The sequence below is a fragment of the Colius striatus genome, chromosome 4, assembly GCF_028858725.1.
Source record: "Colius striatus isolate bColStr4 chromosome 4, bColStr4.1.hap1, whole genome shotgun sequence".
NCBI classification, from domain to species: domain Eukaryota; kingdom Metazoa; phylum Chordata; class Aves; order Coliiformes; family Coliidae; genus Colius; species Colius striatus.
In genome coordinates this window covers 33,740,949-33,753,030 of record NC_084762.1, presented here as the reverse complement: position 1 = coordinate 33,753,030, position 12,082 = coordinate 33,740,949, and positions in this window count along the sequence as shown.

The window sequence follows — 12,082 nt, the reverse complement described above, 5'->3', positions numbered from 1 at the left end:
CTTTATGATATAGTTAATACCTTCCAATAAATGCTCTTGGCATCGTTTCTCCCCAGATGCTGTCTTTCCTCACACTTCTTTGCACAGTGAGTGATGCAGACATCACCTGAAAAGCAATGATGTTCTTTTAAGAGAGACTAGAACCGATATTTTGTCTTTATAAAGCAGGGAAGACAAAATAGTCCTTTGGTTACATAGCAATTATCCCTCCGTTCTTGGAGAACCTCTCCAAATCTTTCCTTTGTTCCTTCGCTGTTGCTGTTTCATTATTAGATTTGCAATGTTGTCAGCTTTTTTACTCTTTCTGTAACTATAAAGGGATTTCCAACATAAAGCCTCTCAACAGATGAAGTTTTCAGTTTGCAGGGAACACGCATACCTTGAAGTTCTTTCTCTTTGTTTTCCACTAAATATACGAACCAAATTGTTAACACATTGACCCAATGCCTTTGAGGCGTTATAAAGATTTTTATGACAGCCTGCAATTAGTATTATATAGTTCCCTTTGAAGGAGACTTGGAACAGGTGTCTCGGCTTTCTGCTCCTTGCTTCCGTCCCCTCCAGTTCCAGGAAAAATACGCAGTTTAACACCACTTATTAAGATCACTCTTGTTTCCACTTGAGATGTGTCTGTGCTAGGACATAGGAGGAAACTGCAGTTACATACTAGCTGGGCAAAGGACTGCCTTTGCCTTTATTTTTGCAGAATTTTATTTTGATACAAATTTGCTTTTGCAGTTTTCATCTGTTTTGACCTTTAAGAAACCCCACAGAAACAACCAACCGTGAAACCCCTCTGTCTCAGTATTGTGATGAGCTCCACAAGCAGCTCTTTGTGGCAGTCTCACTACTAAGATCCAGAACAGCACAGAGAGTTGTGCTGGTGGTACCATTCATCTGCTTTGAGCTTTGCAGAAATCATCCCGAAGGAGCTGGTGGCCTTGTGAGAGCTTCCCATTCTTGCTATGGAAGGGTTGTGTAGATCACTTTGGGTTCATTTGACTGGATATTATAATCCTTCCTCTTTCTTTGACATACTCATTTTGCCTGTTTGGCTTGATGACCAACCACGATAACCTGTGGCTGCTGAACCACAACACCCAGCTTGTCCACGGCCCTGTGCAGCAGAGAGCTGTAGTTCTAGGGAGCTGCCTGCACATGGCTACCCTATCTCCAAAGGCATTCAAGCCATTGCAGATTGTACTAGCTGAACATTTAAGGTAGGATGAGGATGCCTGCACCACCTGGCCTTCGCAGATTTGTGCCCTGTGTAAATCAGAAGTACCATCAGCTGTTCTGATCACAGCTGTGCAGTTGGGCTACTGACAGACATATGGCAAAGGTTGCTCAGGGCTTCTTAGCACTGTAAACCAAACTCAGTGCTGCTCCCTGCAAAGTGAGATGCATGGTGTGAGAGAGGAGAAGAGAGGAAAAGCAGCTAGCTCAAAAAGAGAGGGGAGGGCCTGGGGAATGCAACTTGTTGCTGCTGTTAAATGGGATGAGTGAAGACCTCCGTCCCCTCAATAATGTCAGCAGCTGCATTGACATGGCTCTGCAGCTCCAGCGTGTTCAGCGCAGACATCAGCACTGTGGTAGTTTATCAACCTCCTGCCCAAGGCAGTTGCATCCTCTGTGCTTAGGACTGACCCTGCTGTTCATGAAGGTGGAAGGCAAGCAAGTGGAGGTGCCTCTGTCCCCAAAGGCCATTGAGCACTGACCTTTCACTTCTATCCCTTTACTGCACTTCCCTGGGTAATTTCAGAAGCTGTAAAGTCTCAGGCTGCAGATAAAACATTTCATTTGGGACTGTTGCTGAATATCCCTCCTCAGTCACGTATTCCTGTCACTTCTCTTGTGTTGTCTCTGGCATTCCGACACAGCGAGCAGATCAGAAAACTGACCATGTAACAGAACTGACCACTTCTGGATCACTGGTAAAGCAGAAAAATAAGAAAGCTAATGCCAGGTAGAAGACTGGAATGTACAGCTGGGATGAGGCAAGAGCAGGACTGTGGTGCAGAACAGCAGGCTCAGATCGGCAAGAGTATTTGGTTTACCATCTTCTGTTTGGGCAGCTCTTTCTGGGGTCTGACCTGCCTTTGCTTTGGTGATTTTGGGCACAGCATGGTTTGTTTTTTATAGAGAATTTCTTGTTTCCAAACCACATCACTGTCACCTTAGAACAAATGCATTTATAGTTATTGCCACTGAAACAAAAAGGGTTATTTGTGATGAAGAGCAATTGTATGAAACTTGCTTGAGAAAAAAGGGAAAAAAAACCCCAAACCCCAAACCATAACATTTCCATTCCCTTTGCACTTTTCAAATTGACCCTGTCTCCCCTGACATTTCCTTTAAGCATCAGCTTTAGAAATGATTCTGGTTTTCAAAAAAGGCCAACACCCAGTCATGTTACACAGTGTTCAGTGTTCAGTGTTCACCTGTAGCTAGAAAGGAGAGTGATGCATACAAAAATCCTGGTGATTCTGGTAAATATACATACACAAACAAGTTCTCCAAGACATCAAAAATATGTCATGCAGATTTTGTGAACAATTGATTTCAACATCTGCAAACACATATGTACTTACAGTCTTGTACCCCAGTTTTTAAATACTCAGTTAATAAAAGGGTTATTTTCTTAACTATCTACTAAATTGAGGGTCTTTTTCTGCAAGTAGTTCTTATTAATATGAAATACGAAAAAGGAGAATGTTTGACTAAGCCTGAGGATTCCTAAGGAACAGTACCTGTAATTGTCAGGGCTGGAAGAGCCTAAAAACATTGCTCAGAGCCCAAAGCTGAGGTGTGAAACACATCAGTAAGTGCTGGGGGATTCATAGTTCCTTGCAGACCGCAATGTGAGTGGGCAGGCTTGTGAGCCTTGCTGAAGGGAGGCATGATGCTTTGATGTGTCCAGTAATTACACTATGAGTTCTAATTGATGTAAGCATTAAAGAGAGAGTGCCTCATGGCATGGAAAAAAAGACTGGCAGATACCTCTAGTCGTTTACTGTGCTTTGTTAAGAAATTGTCCAAATGAACATTTCTCCATTCAATCACATTTTCCACTGGAAATTCCTCTTTCCTTCACATATCTTTTAACATATGAGACTATCTGTGGGCTCATTTGAATAGATTGCCACACAGGTACATCAGATGAAACCACAGACTCTAGCCTCAAAAGGAGCGGAAATACTATTTTAAAGATCTTGTCTCTCTCTGAGGAGAGTCAGGCTGGCACTGGCTGTTGCTTTCCTGCTTTTACATGTACTTGCCAAAAAGAGGCTCTGCTCTTTAAGGACTTAAATAACCTGACTAAATAAATAAAAATCTCTCCCAAGGCCTGAAGATGCTTCAAACAAAAATGTGCCACGTTTGTGCTGCATGTTCAGAAAATCCAAGGTGGTTTCAGGAAGTCCTTCATGTATGGAGTCTGAAGCGATATTTAAACCCTGAGCTGTGTCACAATAGGTCTAATTACTGTAGATGTCTCTGCATAACAGTACTAGCTCTGTGTGAGTAACTGGGGAAGGAGCTGGTGTCTAAAATCCCCTTTCAGACCCCTGCTGAGCCGCATCACAAAGGTAAGGAATCAGTGACAGCCTGGGAAACATGACTCACATAGGCAGTGATCTTTGAGATTAGACCAGAGAACAAACCATCTAGCTAGAGTGCTGGATGGTGACAGTAGGATCTATATGGTGTTTGGCTCTGTTGTTTGCCAATAAATCTCAATAAATCACCTTTCAGGGCCTCTGGTTCTCCACTTGTAAGACTCTGGGCAGGAAAGAGTGGGACAGCACTGTTCATCTTGGCAAGTGCAATGAAGAAGAGCTCTGCACAGAAGCCACCTACTACCAGAATCCTGCCCTTGATTATTATTCCTCATGACAAGGACTAAGCAGAAAAGCTGAGGTGAAAAGATGCTTCTTTTAGGCAATATAGGGAGGAAAGACAGCTTAAGAGACAGGTGAGAATCAACCATGGGTGTGACAGTGAATTCATTCACCAGGTTTGCTTTAATGTTGCTCCTTGAATAACCACATTTTACTAGATATTTTACAGTGGAACTACCAGTTGCTGCTTGACATAAAATCTGAACTGAGCCATACTTACAGTGGAAACTTGTAAGAAGTGAATTAAAATCTCAGTATTGTTTTACTGCCTATTGGATCCGAGGAATGCTCTTCATAGAAATAATGATCCAGGGTGTGGTGGTTCAGCTAGATGAATCCAGCATAGCAGCTAGCTGGACAAGTAGATGTGGTTGGAAGATCAGAGAGGTTGCTGCGCTCACTGTAGAGGTGCTTCTTGACTTTACAAGATGTTCCTGTTAAGCATCAAGGTCTAAGGGCAGAGTGACTCTAAAGATGCTGTGGTGGGGTCTGGCCAAAACCCCCTGAACAAGATGTAGAGGGTGAAGCTTTCTACAGACAATTACAGAAGTCTCTTTATTTGTCTTCATGGGAGATTTCATGTATCCAGATAGGTATTGCTAGGCTTGCACCATGCAAGCAACCCAAAAACTCTTTAGACTATGTTGCTGACAATTTATAATGCAAACAGTAGAGAGGCTGTACTTGACCTGCTGCTTGCAAAGTGGGAAGAACTGGCAGAAAGTATGGCAGAAATGGCATCTTGGGCTGCACTGACCATGAGATGATTGAGTTTGAGGAAGGTTGGGAATAAAAGCTGCAAAATTAGGACCAGAGTTTGGCTTAGGTAGAGAGTTTGTATTCAAAATTCCCAGGGAAGCTGCCCAAAGGGAAAGAGACACGGGAGGGCTGGCTGATTTTTCTTTAAAAAGAAAAAAGCAAAGAACCCTCCCCACCTTACTGAAAGGTGAGGAACAAAGTGCCTCATTGTGCAGGATGGCCTTTCAGCAGAAGGCTCTCCTGAGTAAGCATAGATTTCCACGGTGAGCCGGTCCTGCAACCAAATAGCATGCAGGAATTTGAAAGGTTGATGAGATTAATCTAATGGTACTGAAAGAGATACCTTTTGTCTATCATCTGTGAAAATTCAGGGTGATCTACAGAGGTTCATGGAGACTGGAAAAAGGCTAAAGGCTAAAAGGCCTTTCATAAAGGCAAAAAGAATCCAGGGAACAATATGGCAGTTATTGTCACCTCAGTCACTGAAAAAGAACATCTTCAAATTCATTTTCAAACATAGCAAAGACAAGAAGAGAGTGGCCTGTATGAGGAGGCAGATGGCACCGTTAGCAAATTTGCAGACTGTGTTAAGTGGAGGGAGTGATTGACACACAGAATGGCAGAGCTTTAGTCCAGAGGAATCTTCAGAAAGTTGAAGATAGGGGCAACAGAAATTTCATGTGATTAAGCAAGAAGAAATGTTTCTGCATTTACTGCAGAATAACTCCAGTATTGGTACAAAGGGGTAAGCAGCTAAGCAGATGCCTGACTGGAAAAGACCTCAGAGTGATGGTGGATTGGTTGAACTACATATGGTTCAGCCAAAAGTCATTATAAGGTAAACTACACACTGGGCTAGAAGCAGCATACACGGCAGATCAAGCAAAGTTGTTTTTCTTATCCACCTTTACTTGGAAATGATGAGGCCATACCTGGAATCATACATGCTCTGCTGGCCCTCCTTCCCCCACCCAGTTCAAAGAAGGCTGTAGAGATGTTGGAGGGAGTGCAGCAGAGGATTGCCAGCATAGTGAAATGCCAAGAGTGCAAGCAGAAGTTGGGGGATTATTCTGGTGAAGAGAAGGCTTTAAGGTGATCTTATCAACAGCCTATAGCAACTGGAGAGGGAACAGTAAAAACCAGGGAGCTAAACTCTGCCATTTAGTAGCAGACAATCAATATGACAAGGAGCAACAGACAGGAGGTTGAGGTTGGATGGCTGGAAAAACCCATGAGAGGGAGTAGTACAGCCCTGGAACATGTTAAGTGAGAGACTGTGCAGTCTCCACTCTGGGAAATTTTCAAGAGCTGGGCGGACAAACCACAGCTGATGAGAGCTAGTGTGGGTGATATCCACAGTATCAAGCGGGAGGATGGACTAAATGATCTCCACAGGTGTCTTTCAAGCAACTTTTCTATGAATCTATGATACACAACTCTCTTAAGTTGTAGGACATATCTGTGTGATTGCATAGATTGGGAAGCCAAGTATTATCCAGAGGAGACAGGCTTCTGCGTCAGGGCAAGAACAAAAATCTCTTGGAGCGTTTTTAATGACGTTGCATTTTTCTTTTACATGTGTCCTGATGAAGGACTGGTCATGTTTTCTGCCTTCAGGAAATGTTTCCTGAAACTCTGCTCTTCCTGTTCCTGATAGCCACTGAGCTAAGAGTTTGTTCTGTTTCCCAGTGTTAGTCTGTGTATCTCATCTGTCTAGAAGTTCCTCTCATGCTTCAGGGAGTTTGAAGTCACTTCTGCTGAACCTTCCTTTGTTATGCACTATGTCATGACTCCTGAAACTTTCTCTTGTTTTTTGCTCTTAGGTGTCTCTGTTGGATTTGGTTTGGTTGCTGTTACTGGTTTTAACAACCTTTATCCTAGATCCTACAACTGCAGTGAGCATAACTTTTATTAAAAAGTTCAATTTGTGGTCTTCTAACCTACTCTGCTTCAGTTTCCTCCACAGTAGGGAGTACACAGTTCCCGTCCTCCCACAAAAACGAAAGAAAGCCGAGCTAGATTTTTTTAAGCAAAAAACCAACTTGCTTCAGACAATGAGATGCTTCTCAGAGCTCCAGGGTGTAGAGGAGACACCAGGGTTGCACACTTTTGAGGTCTGTGAGACAGGAAGAACATGGAAGTAGGTGCAGAATAGCCATCAAGCTCAGAGGTTTTATAAATATTCCCTCTGCATTTCAACATAAACCTAAGACAGTTGAATATAGTTGCAAGTGTCTGTTCTGCTGAAACTAGGCTGCGGCCTCCTTAGTCTCCAGGCAGTGCCTTTTGCAAGGGAGTGTGTGTGGGACTTTCTCAGGCTTTCCAGTGCGTCTGTTCTGTCTTGTATTAATAGTCACTGAACCACAGAAAGACTGACTTGGCTTCCTTCATATTCTAGTTGTGAGTCAGGCAGAGCTTGTGTCTGATTCTCTTGCATGCCATGTGAATTTCCCTCACAGGCAAACTATTAGCTATCCTGGCATTCCTTTTTTCCTAGTTTTGACCAAAATGTATATCTTTCCTTATGGATACTGCCATATTTTCCCCTATAGTTTGTATTTGAGTAGTTGTCATTTTCTAACAATAACAAAAATGTTCAGCCTCTGAAGATAACAAAGAAACTGCAACGTAGGGCATCCCTTTCAAAAGATCCAAAGACTTTGACTAGGTCTCTGTACATACGTTTTTCTGCTGCCACACAACTAGGAGTCCTGGCAGCTTCACTGTAGGAGACCCTAGACAGCTGAAGCAAGGAAAGGAATGGGGAGTTTGTGTATGTGCATGCATGCATGAGAGGGGAAAGACATTGATGCAAAGGTGGAACAAACATGAAAGATTGGAGAAGTTCTTTGCTTGTCTGTCTGCCTGCTTGTCCTCTTTTTCCCGGTGTACCTTTGTTAATAAACAGCACTCTTTGAATTCAACTTGCAAAAGTTGTACAGTTTTCTGGGACTGACTCGGACCTTTGCTGGGATTATGAGTATTATTATCTAGACTTTTAATTCATATTTGGTGGTTTCTGTTCCTTTGTGTCATTGTTACATTATCTTTCTTGGTTTTTCTTTTGTTCTGTGCTATTTCATATTTGAATGCCTGCTCCACTTTCATGTGCCATCTGATTCTGTTCTCTCTGATCTTCTTTTCACATATTTTTCCACCTTCATCTTTTGATTGGCTATTAGCTGGATTATTGCTCTTGTGAATTAGTTTGTGTCAATGATTTGAGATTTACTATTTTAGCTGCAAATTTTGGTTTTACTTTGATACTGCTTCTCCACTTTCCATTACTATCCCTGATCCGTATGATCTTGTAGTGATTTCTGTGATTCAGCTGCAGAACAAGTGTTGTTGTCAGTGAAACTGAAAGCAACTGTGGTGCTGTATTCAGAAGAAAATGAGCTGGCCCTTAGTTTCTACATGTATGTCCTTTAGTAGTGTAAGTGGTGGAAGATGAAGAGGCTGTTAGCAGCTACACAGTAGGATCTCCACTCTATGAAACTGAGCCCAAGTATGACACTAAGTTCTTACATACTCACACAGTCTCTCATTGCCTCAAGGAGAAAGCAGCAGGACAGAGTTTTGATTGTGTTTGGCTGGTGCTTCGAGGTTGCACCTGGACCGTTAGTGGGTTTTGCATGCCACAGGTTGGAAATATCTGGTTTAGAAGAGTTGGCAGAGGAGGGGTGTAAAGGTGAACTGAAGTTGCATAAGGAGCTATTCTTGCTTCAGCATTACTCAATACCTTTACCAACAATTTGGAAGGAAATGTATGATTGTCACATATATGCAAATTATATAAATTGTGATCCAGTTGAAGAATTTCTTCACTGTGAGAGTGACTGAGCACTGGAACAGGCTGCCCAGATGAGTTGTGGAGTCTCCTTCTCTGGAGACATTCAAAACTCACCTGGACAAGTTCCTGTGTGACCTCCTCTAGGTGGTCCTGCCCTGGTAGGAAGGTTGGACTAGATGATCTTTTGAGATTCCTTCTAACCCTTGAGATTCTGTGATTCTGTGATTTCAGACCTCCAGGTGCTGAGCTCAGTCTGTTTTGCTCAGAAGGAGGGAATTTTTTAAAATACTTCTCATACCACTCTTTTGAGTGCAAATGTAACAGGTAAAATGTAAATACAAATGTAAAACATGTAAAAGGTAAAATGTAAATACAAATGTAAAACATAAAAAAGGTAAAATAGGTAGTTTGGCATTTCCTCCTCCATCAGTACTGTTCTCTTGGAGATCACTCTACTTCCATATAGTGCTATTTTTATGAAGGAAAGGGTTGGATTCATTCTGTGAGATCTAACAGATTCTAGATAAGGGAAATTCACTCTCTGCAGGTGCTAGTCGGCACTATATGCACCCAGTACAGGTGGGGTTGTGAACCCTCCCTGCCCTTCCCTATTTTGAGAAGGCTGGCATTTGTTTTGATTTATCAGCACTCGTGCATGAGCATGTGCACACACACACACAGACACACACACACATAGACACAGCTTTTCATGGAGTCAGTACTGCAACAGTACACAGCAGAGCAGGAGGGCAGGTTACTGTTCACACTCTTTTCTTTACATATTATAGCACAGAGAGCCAAGTGTGTTCTCAGTTCAGTTTTTCCTAGCAATTAATACCCCCTAGTTCTGGTACAAGCTCACCCATGGCAAATGTGATTATGACTGATTCTACATAACAAAAGTAACATTAAATGCCAAGTTATGGATGGAAAAATGTAGAAGCAATGAAGTTTTGATGTGGCAGTATAGATGTAGCCCACAAAACACTTATTTGTCATGTGGATCGAGAAGCTTAGTACATTTTCTAGGATTAGATCTTTTGGAAGGTTCACCTGTGTTTGCTGTCAAGTTTTGGTTGCATAAGTAGAGATTGCCAGTGGCACAGTAGTGTTATCCTACCAGGGAAATATTAGGTGAGCTCTGCATAGGATTCTTGCATTTCTTCACATAGTCTTAGGTCTAGGGACTGCTCTAGTTTGGTGGGCAATTTCAGCTAGAAGGAGATCTTTAAGGTAGTTTGTGTCTTCTTTAGCAAACACAGAAGATGATGGAAGAGTGCAATCTAAACAAACGGATAGAAATTTAAAGCCTTATGAGGACAGAAGAGATAAATATAACGAAGCCCTTCTTCTTCCCTTTCCTCTTCCTCTTCTCCTTCCTCTTCTTCCCCTTCCCCTCATTGTAATCAGGCAGGCATTCCCTAATAAGGTAGGGAAAACATTTCTGCTCTTGTATTGCTATTTGCATCCACTTGTGTGCTTGCAACATCCAACATTGAGTTACACCTATATAAGGGGAAAGTTTAACACCTCCTTACCTTTGCTAGTGTCTGTGCATCGACACTGGGGTACTACTTTGAGTTTTGGGGGAGGTTAGTTAAAAAAGATGGGTTACCTCTAACCAAATCACCATCTTTTTCCAACTGGAAAGATATCCAACAAAACTTTACTTTCTATAGTCCAGTATCTTTTTTGTTTCATTTTTGCACTGCTCAGTTTAACAAGTCTCTGATATAAACCCAGGTTCTGCTAAAGTATGAGTGCCATTTTTGTCAAGAATACCAAACAATAAAGCAACATCCAGCCTTAGAGAAGCCAATGCATTTGAGTGAGCTTTATAGCTTTCCTGAATTATCACCACACACCTGAATGTACAGTTAAAAATAAAATATCACATCATGAAATGAGACTTCTTGGATATACTTCAGAAGCATTCCAGTGTATATATGCTAAAGTTGGCATTGAATCTCTAACTTCTTTGCAAAGTGATGAGTGCATTATCAAAATATCAATATATTTGTGTGAATAATGCCAACAATTATTACAAGGCCACCTTTGTTGAACCGGGCAGTCACTTTGTGAATGAAATGTAAAATTTGGGGTTAGTCAGGAGATTTTAACTGCTTGCCTTCTTGTAGTATTTAAAAACTACAACACTCATGAGACACACATCACCGTGTTAGGCAGGACCACTTACCAAATCCACTCGCACTGCATAGTCTGAGTAACCAGCTCTTTTTTTGACTACCTGGGATTGCACCAAACTTTTCTCTTCAGCAGATGGTCTGGTAGTCATGACACCAAGGAAGCACTAAAAAACAAATGAGCCATGAGAAGAGCAGCCAAAGGTGTTTCCCTAACATTTGCTCACTCTTACTTCTCTGCATGCATACAAGCACACACATGCATGTGTGCACCACTCTGTGCCCCGTGCTCTGCTGCCAAGCTTGCTCCAAGATACACATTTGGCATTTGCTATGTCCTGCAGATGGGTCATGAGTGACACACACATGGTGCAGCTGTCTGTTATTTGGCACTCAGGTGATTATTTGTTTGCTAATCAACCAGCAGCTCCACCAGTTGAGTTGGAGGATAGGAGAGGGTGATTAAATATCCAGAGAGAGAGGGTGTTACGTAGTTGTGGGTGAAATGCTGGGTGGTAATTGTAAGAAATGTAAGGATTGTCATTGTGACTGGGGCTGTAGCAAAAAATTAAATCTATCTATTCAAACTGCTTGTCACTGAATATCCAATGGCAGTTTCCTAAAGCAGAACAGAAAAACAAACCCTCTCTGTTCTGCAGCAAGAATGAAGAGGTATCTCCGTGTTTGCATTAAAAAGCTGCAGTCACCTGCGAAAGTGATCAAATTTCATACTAAATCAAATATGCAGTTTCTCACAACTGCTTGCAAAGGACGTCAAGAGTTATGTGTGAAAAGAGAAGGAGTGAAATCTGATAGATTTGTGCTGCTCAGTTCAATTAGTTTAACTAGCTGACCAAAATTGCAGGTGTTAATTCTGCAGGTGCCAGTTGGGTCTAATCAATCTGCAGTTTTTATCTGATGCTTAGTGTAGCTCAGCTGGCCAAGCGACAGGCTTTAATACCTAGCAGAGAGGGATGGTCACCTGCTAAGAAGTGATTTGTTGCTTTATTTTATGCAACTTGTAATAAAATAAAACTCAGTGTAATTTTGAATTTATTTTAGGTTTATAGAAGCATTTAATCTATATAGAAGAAGAAAAAGTCCTCAAATGATTTTAAAATGTCAGCATTTTGTCATTAAAATACACAGGGTGAGATCCCGAGGTCATCGGTTTTGATGTCTGCAGGATCAGAATAGCGTCATTGATTTTGAGTAAAGTGCAGCGCTGTGGGCTGAAGTGTGTAGCATAGTGGGGTGGGCTGAGAGAGCTGGAGTGTTTGGCCCAGAGAAGAAAAGGAGAAGGGGACATCTAATTGATGTGCTCAACCATCTTAAGAGGCCACAGAGAAGACAGAGCCAGACTACTCTCAAAGTTGCCCAGCAAAAGGACAAGAGGCTATGATCACAAGTTGCAGCAAGGGAAGTTTGAACTGTAGGAAGAAAACTCTTTACCAAGAGACTTAGCCAAACACTGGAATAGATCACAC